The sequence below is a fragment of the Ranitomeya variabilis genome, chromosome 1 (genome assembly GCF_051348905.1).
Source record: "Ranitomeya variabilis isolate aRanVar5 chromosome 1, aRanVar5.hap1, whole genome shotgun sequence".
In the NCBI taxonomy this organism is placed as follows: domain Eukaryota; kingdom Metazoa; phylum Chordata; class Amphibia; order Anura; family Dendrobatidae; genus Ranitomeya; species Ranitomeya variabilis.
The window spans coordinates 596,720,717-596,733,921 of record NC_135232.1 but is presented as its reverse complement, the minus strand read 5'-3'; positions in this window follow the sequence as shown (position 1 = coordinate 596,733,921).

Here is a 13,205-nt window from a genome sequence, read left to right as displayed (position 1 = left end):
TTCTGGCGAAACAAATTGCTGTCTTCCTCTCTTTAGTACATTTTGCTGCCAAATGAAATGTTCCTGATCAAAATGATTTTGGGGTTTGCCTGCCGTTGTTCATTCGGTGAGTCGTAGATTGGAAGGAGTAGAGGAGTCTCCTTGAGTGGTAGCATCAGGATGTACAGAAGGGAGCAATTGTGCTTCCGTATTCTCAGGATCAGATTCTTCGGGGGCCCCAAGTCTTGGTTGCTCACTCTCTTCATCCTCTTCTTCCTCTATGATTGTGGGGACTGGCTCAGGAGACTCTGGGGTCTCTTCTGCTCGTACTGGGTCTTTTGATAGACAAGGCCAAAGCATGTTCCAATGAACTATCCGAGTGCATATGCAGCTGATTCTGTAGTTTGGTCCCTTTTTGGAGTCATAACAGCAAATTTCATGAAGTGATCCACCATCACTAAACAATGTTCATACCCCTGGTGGACCGGCCCAATGGTCAGATAGTCTATCACAAACAGCTCCAGGGGAGCAGATGTTACAATGGATTGTATGGGGGCCCTGTGCTCCGGTGGTTTAGCCAATTCACATGTCTGGCATACTTTACAAGTCTCTTCCATGACCGTCTTTAACTGAGGATGAAAACGTAACCGTTGTAACCACTGAAAAGTTTTCTCCTGACCAAACTATGCTCATTTTTCATGTGTTTCGGTGGCTATCTCAGAAAACAATGCTTCTGGAACTATGACTTGCCAGGTGGCACCCAGCTCCGCCTGAAATTGCACTTTCCAATATAGTAAACCATTCTTCATCTGAAGGCGTTCCCATTGCCAATGAATCCGCAGAGTCTCCTGGGACAGGGTACTTCTCTCCGCCAAACTGGAAAGTCCCTTTAAGGTCACACACCGTCTAAGCAAATCAAGCTCAACATCTTCTTGTTGTAACCGGACTCATCCCGAGATCAGCCCAAGACGCCCCCCTGAGTAGGGATTTGTACTTTGTCCTGCAATGCCACCACCATCCTGGCGAGGCCTAGGAACCTGGGGACCTCTTCACTTTCCATTTCTTCATCTCTATTTCGCTCAGCTTTAGCGTGTCTCACCCTAGATAGGTCATCTGCATGAGTGTTCTTTGCTCCTCTTTTGTAAGCAATTTTATAATGAAACTATGTCATTTTGGCCACCCATCATTGTTCCAGAGCTCCCAGCCTTGCATTTTTCCAGGTGAGCCAATGGGTTGTTATTGGTGCGTACCAGCACTTCAGAACCGGACAAATATTCTGTGAACCTCTCCGTCATAGCCCGCACCAACACTAGCAGTTCTAACTTAAAGGAACTGTAGTTGTCCGGATTACGTTCGGAATCATGAAGGGACAGACTTGCTTAAGCGATCAACCTCTCTTTCCTGTCCTGTATCTGTGACAGCACAGCCCCAAGTCCATGCAAACTCCCGTTGGTGTGGAGAATAAACGGTTGAAAAAAATCCACATAGGCCAACACAGGAGCTTCCGTCAATGCTTTCTTCAAATCTCAAATCTTGTAAGGGCAGGAGCTTTGGGGATAGCTTACTGGTAGCCCCACAGGGATTGACAGGGTATTGTCATCTCCTTCTATCAAATTCCGGATTTTCCCCTGACTAGAGAATATCCGGCGCTCCTGTGCCCGTACTGTGGAATTGGTGAGATTGTTCCTTTTCCATTATTTAACAATCACCAGGGGCAATGTTTACAATATATGCTATAACTGTTGTATTTGAATAATTGTTCTTACATGCAACCAAGTGTATGTACAGTCGTGCTGCTGATTATATGAGTATTTTTTTCGCAGCTTTCTGATATATCATACCTTGGTCTATTTATTCCGCAGGTGCTATTACAGGCGGAATTTTGAATCCTATTGGGGATCTTTAAGTCTCTATGGCCATTACACTACATGGATGAGACTACACCCCAGTTTTATTTACACTTTGAATGAATTTGGTTTAGTTTTACTCTTTACTAATTATTAAAAGTTATGTTTTATATTTCCACTTGCGCTGTGTTATAGATATTTTCAGTGGTACATTCTGCATGATTGTTCATCGAATCACAGACGTTGCTATTTTCGTTACTATCTCTTCAGGCATACTCACAATCTGGAACGAGAGAACTATGGGTAGAAAACCCAAAAAAACGACCAAAGAATCCAAATAATGATAGAGTATATAAAAATATAAACTTTATTATGCACAAATATTATACAGAACCATCAATAATAGGAAATAGGTGAGGCAAAGTACCACAGGGTGTGCACAGACACCACTAAAGAAACATACACAGGGCGCACGGAGGCGGGATCCCAACACTCATCCATAAATATAAATAGTGGGCAAAAAGAAGACCCATATTGTTATGCTGCAGGCAGGCTAAACTGTGCACAAAAGCATCCACATAATCAAATCAGGGCTAAAGTGCCGATAGTGAAAGTGAAGATATGCACATTACCTTAATAGAGGCAGCCAGGTGAAGTGGATCCAGGGTCCGTGCGCCCTCCCCGACGCACGTTTCGGTAAAACAACCTTCCTCAGGGGGATATCAGGGAAGCTAAAATGTGCCGATTTATATCTGCCTAAAACCGGAAGTGGACGGACCGCAACCGGAAGTGGCGGTTGCTAAGTAACCTGTCAGCGTGTCTCACTATCAGAACGAACATTTAGCAGGGCGACATAACTGCATACAGCACCGCACATCACCACACGCCCAGTCGGCACAGGGCCCTGTGACTCCCGGCGGTGAGTGTGTAGCGGCGCAACCTTAGTATGACCGCACATAAAAGGAAAGAGATGCGCATGCGCAGAAGGCATTCTGAGACCGGAGACACCATATTAAGACAGGGAAAGCCACAGTCACACACAAAAAAAATAACAGAGATGTCAGCAAATACCATAGTGCATATGACACAAGAAATATGTAGAAATCAACATGGAGAATCTATGACAAACAAAATATCAAATTAAATAACACAAATAAAGCCATGTAAAATAAGTAAATACATCAAAAGAGACGAGAGTATAGGAAAATGGAACTACATCCTGATAACGATATTAAATGTTAATTGAAGTCATCTTGTTATCACATAGGAGTCAGGATGTATCATTCCAAATGGTCTCCACTCCAGATAAAGGGTATTAATGTCCATGAGAAATCCGTAAAGATGATCATCAGTACATACAAAAAGTAATTTGTCAAAGGCCTAAACTTGTCAATACGTCCACGCCAACGTCCCACGACTTCAATAGGAGAAAATCAGCACAACTAAAGCAAAAATATAAATAAACATATACAGTAAATAATAATGGAAAAAACACACATTAAAAAATAAAAAATAAAATTAAACTAAAAAGTGTCCTGCACCAAGGTGCAGCAGAGAGTGATCACAGGAAGGACGAGAAATTGAAATGCTCATTAAGACCCCGTGGATGGACTGTATCCAATGTCCATATCCATCGGGATTCCAATTGAGAGAGGCGCTGAGAAATATTGCCACCCCGGATACCCAAGTCGATGGTGTCGATGCCCCTTACACGTAAACCCTTGCTGTTACACTTATGATGAATCTTAAAGTGCTTCGGTATTGTTTTCAGGAGGGATGTATCCTCCTGTCCACTGGCCGCCTCTATGCCACGCACGTGCTCCCTGATACGCACCTTCAGTTGGCGTGTGGTAAGGCCAACATAAATCAGGGAGCACGGACACGTGGCATAATAGATGACATTCCTCGACTCACAATTTATAGACTTCATAATTTGAAATCTATTGTGACCAGACGAGTCAACAAATGAATCGCTACACTCAATATTTGTACAGGCGACACAGCGTCCACAAGGCCTACAACCCCTCCTGATTGGGACATCATCCAAAAATGTTCGAAGGGGCATGCTCTCATAATGACTGCGCACTAGCCGATCACGCAGATTTCTGGCACGACGGAAGGTTATAGCGGGCTTTTTGGGAATAATTTTTGCAATGGTGTTATCGGTCATCAAGATGGGCCAGGCTTTTACAAGGGCAGCACGTACCGACTCGGATTGGGTGCTAAAATTGGTGACAAACCTCATCACATTACTGTCATTTCTATCCGAGCGACTGCGATACAATAAGGAGTCCCTATTTGACCACTTAGCCCTATGATAGGCCCTCTTGATAGACCTACGGCTATACCCTCTTTCCAAAAAACGTTGACTCAGTTTCTCTGCCTCCGCCTCAAACATTGCTTGTGTGGAGCAGATACGCCGTATTCTCAAAAACTGACCCACCGGTACAGCACGAACCATGTGGCCAGGGTGCGAGGAGGAGGCATGGAGCAGCATGTTAGTGGATGTGGGCTTGCGATATATGTTAGTGCCGATTTTACCATCAGACTCTCTACATAGAGACACATCTAAAAATTCAATTTTCTCCCGATGTTGATTAATGGTGAGGCGGATATTAAAGTCATTATTATTAACTCCCTCAAAAAACAAATCCAGAGACGAAGGAGAACCCTGCCAGATGAGAAAGACGTCGTCGATGTACCGCGCCCAGAGCAGGACGCAGTCCACCGACAACGGCCGCTCATCTGCCAGGAAGAGGTCCCTCTCCCACAGCCCCAGGAACAAATTAGCATATGAGGGGGCAAAGGCCGCCCCCATAGCTGTGCCCTGGAGCTGGAGGTAGAGGGACCCCTTAAAAGTAAAAAAGTTGTGGGTAAGGGTAAACTCTAACAACTCTAAAACAAGAGCTCTGAACCTAGAGGAGTAGTCGGATGTGTCCAAAAAGAATTTGACGGCCCTTAGTCCGTCATGATGCCGAATGCTAGTATATAAAGATTCGACATCAGCTGTAGCTAAAAGAGTATCAGGATCAAGAGAGAGTCCATCAACCATGCGAAGCAGCTGTGTCGTATCTTTGAGGAAGGAAGGAAGACCCACCACCAATGGCTGTAAAATGGAATCAATCCATTTATTTATATTCTCCAGGAAATTCCCCCGTCCCGACACAATTGGACGCCCAGGGGGGACACTGATGTTTTTGTGCACTTTGGGGAGGAGATAAAACGTAGAAATGGTGGGCTCTTTGACCACTAATGCTGCTGCCAGCTCTTTAGTGATTACCTCACCATCAACTGCAGCAGACAGAATGGTAGAAAGCTGTGCACAATAGGCGGACAAGGGGTTAAAAGTGAGCTTCTTATAGCAGACAGAATTTTTTAGCTGGTGGAAGGCCTCACGTTCGTACATAGTAGTTGGCCAAATAACAATATTACCCCCCTTGTCCGCTGGTTTGAGCACAACTCCAGGCAGCTGTTGTAAATGACGCAAACGTTGTCTCTCCTCCCCAGTTAAATTGTCCCCCCGGATGTACTGGGGAATTTTCTTAAAGTCACTAGTGACTACCTGTACGAACAAATCAATCGCGTTACAGCTGGAGAGAGGGGGGAATTTCCTGGAGCGAGGTCTAATAGATGGGGGTATCCTACCTCCCTCAGTGGACTTATGCTCATCCGACAACTCCTCCAGGATCCTCAGGGCTGTTTGCTCTTCGTCTGTGGGAAAAAGAGAATGTAAATCATTGTCAAAAAAATGTCTTTTGAAAAGTAGGGACCGCGCAAATAGATGTAAATCTTTGATAATAGAAAATGTATCAAGACCTGCTGCAGGTGAAAAAGACAGGCCCCTATTGAGTAAAGACAAGTCAGACGGGGTTAATTTATGTTCGCTTAGGTTAATTACCTTATTACCATTCTGTTCTTTATCTGGAGAACGCCCACCTTGGCGTCTATAGGGATGAAAGTTATGTTTCCGTGGTCTCTTGTAGCCCATACCAGACCGGGTCACCATAGAAGATGCAGAAGTATCCGAGGTATCACCAGCCGAAGAGACCGATGAGAATGAATTAAAACGATTCCTCACGTAGGGTTGTGGTGTCTTTTTAACCCAACGGTAAACAGTTTTAAATTGATAATCCTTAATATCCCGATTAAATTTGGTAGTCTGATTTTCATGAATTTTTTTCAATGTTTGATCAAGGGTTTTCTCCAGATTGGATTCAAAATTCCGGATTTTATCATCGGTACCCAAAGAACGCAAGTCCACCTGTGCCGCATCAATGGATATATCCAAATCCTCTATTGTTTTCGTATTTAGTTTAATAAGTAATTGCATCAAAATTTTAGAGCAGCTGCTACATGCCTCCTCCCAATCACCAACAAAGGCCGCATCATCAACTGGGTATGCAGGGGAGACTCTAACCCTCAGGCCTCTGGGAATCATAGAGCGTGACACATATTTTTCAAGGAAAGCACGGTTCCACCATAATTTAGTGCGCCTGATAAGTAGAGTCTGAATAGTGCCACATTTCTCGTCCCACACACGATCACCCACCTGCTGCACACCGGCAGCACCCTCCCCAAAAACCTGTTCCATCTGTCCGAGCCAGATGCGTTCTCTGGCTCTGTAGTCCATTTTGTTATGTACACAACCTGTGCAAAACACAGCAAAAATATAATAGATAATTAAACACATAACAAACCCGGGCATAGCAAAAACTAATAATAAGCTTTATAAATATGATGAACTATAAAAACCCTATGCCAAAAAAAATCCATGTAGGAAAAAGGCGGACCATCAAATCAGGATAAGTCGCTATCACATATGAAACGAGAGAACTATGGGTAGAAAACCCAAAAAAACGACCAAAGAATCCAAATAATGATAGAGTATATAAAAATATAAACTTTATTATGCACAAATATTATACAGAACCATCAATAATAGGAAATAGGTGAGGCAAAGTACCACAGGGTGTGCACAGACACCACTAAAGAAACATACACAGGGCGCACGGAGGCGGGATCCCAACACTCATCCATAAATATAAATAGTGGGCAAAAAGAAGACCCATATTGTTATGCTGCAGGCAGGCTAAACTGTGCACAAAAGCATCCACATAATCAAATCAGGGCTAAAGTGCCGATAGTGAAAGTGAAGATATGCACATTACCTTAATAGAGGCAGCCAGGTGAAGTGGATCCAGGGTCCGTGCGCCCTCCCCGACGCACGTTTCGGTAAAACAACCTTCCTCAGGGGGATATCAGGGAAGCTAAAATGTGCCGATTTATATCTGCCTAAAACCGGAAGTGGACGGACCGCAACCGGAAGTGGCGGTTGCTAAGTAACCTGTCAGCGTGTCTCACTATCAGAACGAACATTTAGCAGGGCGACATAACTGCATACAGCACCGCACATCACCACACGCCCAGTCGGCACAGGGCCCTGTGACTCCCGGCGGTGAGTGTGTAGCGGCGCAACCTTAGTATGACCGCACATAAAAGGAAAGAGATGCGCATGCGCAGAAGGCATTCTGAGACCGGAGACACCATATTAAGACAGGGAAAGCCACAGTCACACACAAAAAAATAACAGAGATGTCAGCAAATACCATAGTGCATATGACACAAGAAATATGTAGAAATCAACATGGAGAATCTATGACAAACAAAATATCAAATTAAATAACACAAATAAAGCCATGTAAAATAAGTAAATACATCAAAAGAGACGAGAGTATAGGAAAATGGAACTACATCCTGATAACGATATTAAATGTTAATTGAAGTCATCTTGTTATCACATAGGAGTCAGGATGTATCATTCCAAATGGTCTCCACTCCAGATAAAGGGTATTAATGTCCATGAGAAATCCGTAAAGATGATCATCAGTACATACAAAAAGTAATTTGTCAAAGGCCTAAACTTGTCAATACGTCCACGCCAACGTCCCACGACTTCAATAGGAGAAAATCAGCACAACTAAAGCAAAAATATAAATAAACATATACAGTAAATAATAATGGAAAAAACACACATTAAAAAATAAAAAATAAAATTAAACTAAAAAGTGTCCTGCACCAAGGTGCAGCAGAGAGTGATCACAGGAAGGACGAGAAATTGAAATGCTCATTAAGACCCCGTGGATGGACTGTATCCAATGTCCATATCCATCGGGATTCCAATTGAGAGAGGCGCTGAGAAATATTGCCACCCCGGATACCCAAGTCGATGGTGTCGATGCCCCTTACACGTAAACCCTTGCTGTTACACTTATGATGAATCTTAAAGTGCTTCGGTATTGTTTTCAGGAGGGATGTATCCTCCTGTCCACTGGCCGCCTCTATGCCACGCACGTGCTCCCTGATACGCACCTTCAGTTGGCGTGTGGTAAGGCCAACATAAATCAGGGAGCACGGACACGTGGCATAATAGATGACATTCCTCGACTCACAATTTATAGACTTCATAATTTGAAATCTATTGTGACCAGACGAGTCAACAAATGAATCGCTACACTCAATATTTGTACAGGCGACACAGCGTCCACAAGGCCTACAACCCCTCCTGATTGGGACATCATCCAAAAATGTTCGAAGGGGCATGCTCTCATAATGACTGCGCACTAGCCGATCACGCAGATTTCTGGCACGACGGAAGGTTATAGCGGGCTTTTTGGGAATAATTTTTGCAATGGTGTTATCGGTCATCAAGATGGGCCAGGCTTTTACAAGGGCAGCACGTACCGACTCGGATTGGGTGCTAAAATTGGTGACAAACCTCATCACATTACTGTCATTTCTATCCGAGCGACTGCGATACAATAAGGAGTCCCTATTTGACCACTTAGCCCTATGATAGGCCCTCTTGATAGACCTACGGCTATACCCTCTTTCCAAAAAACGTTGACTCAGTTTCTCTGCCTCCGCCTCAAACATTGCTTGTGTGGAGCAGATACGCCGTATTCTCAAAAACTGACCCACCGGTACAGCACGAACCATGTGGCCAGGGTGCGAGGAGGAGGCATGGAGCAGCATGTTAGTGGATGTGGGCTTGCGATATATGTTAGTGCCGATTTTACCATCAGACTCTCTACATAGAGACACATCTAAAAATTCAATTTTCTCCCGATGTTGATTAATGGTGAGGCGGATATTAAAGTCATTATTATTAACTCCCTCAAAAAACAAATCCAGAGACGAAGGAGAACCCTGCCAGATGAGAAAGACGTCGTCGATGTACCGCGCCCAGAGCAGGACGCAGTCCACCGACAACGGCCGCTCATCTGCCAGGAAGAGGTCCCTCTCCCACAGCCCCAGGAACAAATTAGCATATGAGGGGGCAAAGGCCGCCCCCATAGCTGTGCCCTGGAGCTGGAGGTAGAGGGACCCCTTAAAAGTAAAAAAGTTGTGGGTAAGGGTAAACTCTAACAACTCAAGTGTAGCGATTCATTTGTTGACTCGTCTGGTCACAATAGATTTCAAATTATGAAGTCTATAAATTGTGAGTCGAGGAATGTCATCTATTATGCCACGTGTCCGTGCTCCCTGATTTATGTTGGCCTTACCACACGCCAACTGAAGGTGCGTATCAGGGAGCACGTGCGTGGCATAGAGGCGGCCAGTGGACAGGAGGATACATCCCTCCTGAAAACAATACCGAAGCACTTTAAGATTCATCATAAGTGTAACAGCAAGGGTTTACGTGTAAGGGGCATCGACACCATCGACTTGGGTATCCGGGGTGGCAATATTTCTCAGCGCCTCTCTCAATTGGAATCCCGATGGATATGGACATTGGATACAGTCCATCCACGGGGTCTTAATGAGCATTTCAATTTCTCGTCCTTCCTGTGATCACTCTCTGCTGCACCTTGGTGCAGGACACTTTTTAGTTTAATTTTATTTTTTATTTTTTAATGTGTGTTTTTTCCATTATTATTTACTGTATATGTTTATTTATATTTTTGCTTTAGTTGTGCTGATTTTCTCCTATTGAAGTCGTGGGACGTTGGCGTGGACGTATTGACAAGTTTAGGCCTTTGACAAATTACTTTTTGTATGTACTGATGATCATCTTTACGGATTTCTCATGGACATTAATACCCTTTATCTGGAGTGGAGACCATTTGGAATGATACATCCTGACTCCTATGTGATAACAAGATGACTTCAATTAACATTTAATATCGTTATCAGGATGTAGTTCCATTTTCCTATACTCTCGTCTCTTTTGATGTATTTACTTATTTTACATGGCTTTATTTGTGTTATTTAATTTGATATTTTGTTTGTCATAGATTCTCCATGTTGATTTCTACATATTTCTTGTGTCATATGCACTATGGTATTTGCTGACATCTCTGTTATTTTTTTGTGTGTGACTGTGGCTTTCCCTGTCTTAATATGGTGTCTCCGGTCTCAGAATGCCTTCTGCGCATGCGCATCTCTTTCCTTTTATGTGCGGTCATACTAAGGTTGCGCCGCTACACACTCACCGCCGGGAGTCACAGGGCCCTGTGCCGACTGGGCGTGTGGTGATGTGCGGTGCTGTATGCAGTTATGTCGCCCTGCTAAATGTTCGTTCTGATAGTGAGACACGCTGACAGGTTACTTAGCAACCGCCACTTCCGGTTGCGGTCCGTCCACTTCCGGTTTTAGGCAGATATAAATCGGCACATTTTAGCTTCCCTGATATCCCCCTGAGGAAGGTTGTTTTACCGAAACGTGCGTCGGGGAGGGCGCACGGACCCTGGATCCACTTCACCTGGCTGCCTCTATTAAGGTAATGTGCATATCTTCACTTTCACTATCGGCACTTTAGCCCTGATTTGATTATGTGGATGCTTTTGTGCACAGTTTAGCCTGCCTGCAGCATAACAATATGGGTCTTCTTTTTGCCCACTATTTATATTTATGGATGAGTGTTGGGATCCCGCCTCCGTGCGCCCTGTGTATGTTTCTTTAGTGGTGTCTGTGCACACCCTGTGGTACTTTGCCTCACCTATTTCCTATTATTGATGGTTCTGTATAATATTTGTGCATAATAAAGTTTATATTTTTATATACTCTATCATTATTTGGATTCTTTGGTCGTTTTTTTGGGTTTTCTACCCATAGTTCTCTCGTTTCATATGTGATAGCGACTTATCCTGATTTGATGGTCCGCCTTTTTCCTACATGGATTTTTTTTGGCATAGGGTTTTTATAGTTCATCATATTTATAAAGCTTATTATTAGTTTTTGCTATGCCCGGGTTTGTTATGTGTTTAATTAATACTCACAATCTGGGCTACTTCGTATTTGGGGAGAACTGTAATATCCTGATCCTCTAAAATGATGCAGCGTATAGGAGCAGTCCCATCACTCAAAAAGGCTAACGCTCGTACCACCAAAAATCCCCAGGGAAGTTACTCCAAGAAAGAAGGCTCAATTTGAATCTCAACTCCTTCCAATGGGACGCGGGCTCAGATGGGCAGGGTGAGTACTGTTTGCCCGGGCAGTAGAATGAGTTTGGAAGAACCGGGAACAATCACTTTACCTAACACTCCTCCTTCATGGCAAGATTCTTGAGCTTGAGCTGCATACACTAACTGTTGGAATACTCTTCGTTGAGGTGTATATGGACTCCATTGCTTCAGAGTCTTGTTAGAGTGTTCATTGATGAGGAGACTTCTGAATTCCTTCAAAATTGTTCATCCCCAGAGTGACAGTATGTCCGCTACTCACTTCTCCCTGGGTTAGCACCACACCCTTTTGTCCCAGATCTTTTCCACAAATGGACATTTGCATCCATGCCACCCCTGCGACCGGAATGGACAATTGGTTGGCAGCCATCAATTTTATCAGTGGGCCCTACTCGGGCCGCCTTGCTTCAGTAAAATGCTGCCAGAAGTAAGTTTCTGGCATCGTTACCTGTGAAGCCATGTCCACCAGGCAGGGCACTGCATGACCCTCAAGTTCTTCCCAAACTACAGGACACACTGACGCTCCGGTTCGGAGCCTGTTAGCTTAACGGACGATGGGGTGGGACTCTTCCCCGATATGCACATTCCCGAGCTATATGTCCACTCTTGCCACAATTAAAGCGAGAGGCCTCTGTCGACGAAGCATTCTAGTGTCAAGGCGGGACTCCCAGCCTTCCCTGTCCCCTGAAGCATTTGCGGCAGTCTCTGACTTCCTTTTAACGTCAGCCAATTCTTTAATCTTCAGAAGTTCTCTCCTCAATTCTTCCACCCATTGGGGTTCGGTGATTGCATTTACAGTCACCTCCCGCTCTGGACCTTCCCCACTGGGACTGTCACCCCCTGCTCCTGTTCACGCATGCGCGCTTCACTTCCTATCTCTGCAAAAGTCACCCGAGGGTTTACCCGCACACACTCTTGCAGGGTCTGTTTTGTCATCATGTCCCGCAAACCCATTATGTCCATATGGCCTATACAAACACTTTCCCACCAATCGCAGTAAGTAATTCCTGCAGTGTGTTCATGTACTGATTCACCATCTCCCCCTCCCTCTGCATGCAGCTAAAGAGACGTGTCCTCAGTTCCCTTACATCTGTGGGATCCCCATTGGTCTCTTCCAGAATGTTCAGCATTTTATTAAAACTGTCTCGCTACCTGGGGGTCCACACAACATAACTGAGTCTCTGGCTTCTCCATCTAATGCCATGACAGCCACTTCAGCTTCCAATGCTGGGGTCATGGGGTGCATCCTCATCATACCTCTTATACGCTCAGTCCAGCTCCACAACATGGTGTTACTTCCTGTAAACTTTGGTAGATTATTCAATACTGCCCGCAGTGAGATACTGGACCTAGGGCCTCCCCAACTGCTTGGTCTGTCGTCTCCATGCTGTTGGACTGCATCCTGCCGACTATGCCAAATGTAAGGTACTAACAGGAACGCGGGATGCAGTGATCAGCAGGAGGCAGAGCAACGGTTAACAGATTTTATATATATGTGAATATCTCCACAGTAAATACTCCATGCAGGGAGTAAGGGGGTGTAAAAATACAGGCCCACAATGTGTATATATTAATAAAGTAACTACAACCAGTGAAATAACAGGTTTACTTATCAGACTTTGGTTCCTGGATGATGGTGGCTGGAAAATCCCACGATGGTGCCGTAGGTGGAGCGAGAAGTCTCTGAGCCAGTCCTGAAGGAAAGTGTAGAACTGTCTCTGTACAGCGATGAAGTATCCTGATCTTCTTTCACATGGTCTTGTGATCCTGGAACGAGGACGGTCTGCTGCACGGCTAAAGATGAACAAAGGAAGCCGCAGTCTTACCACTGCGAACCACGTGCAATGCTGGATCAGCGTTACCAAGCGGGACAGAAGATGTCAGATGTACCCACCGCTTTGTGCTATTAGGGTCAGAG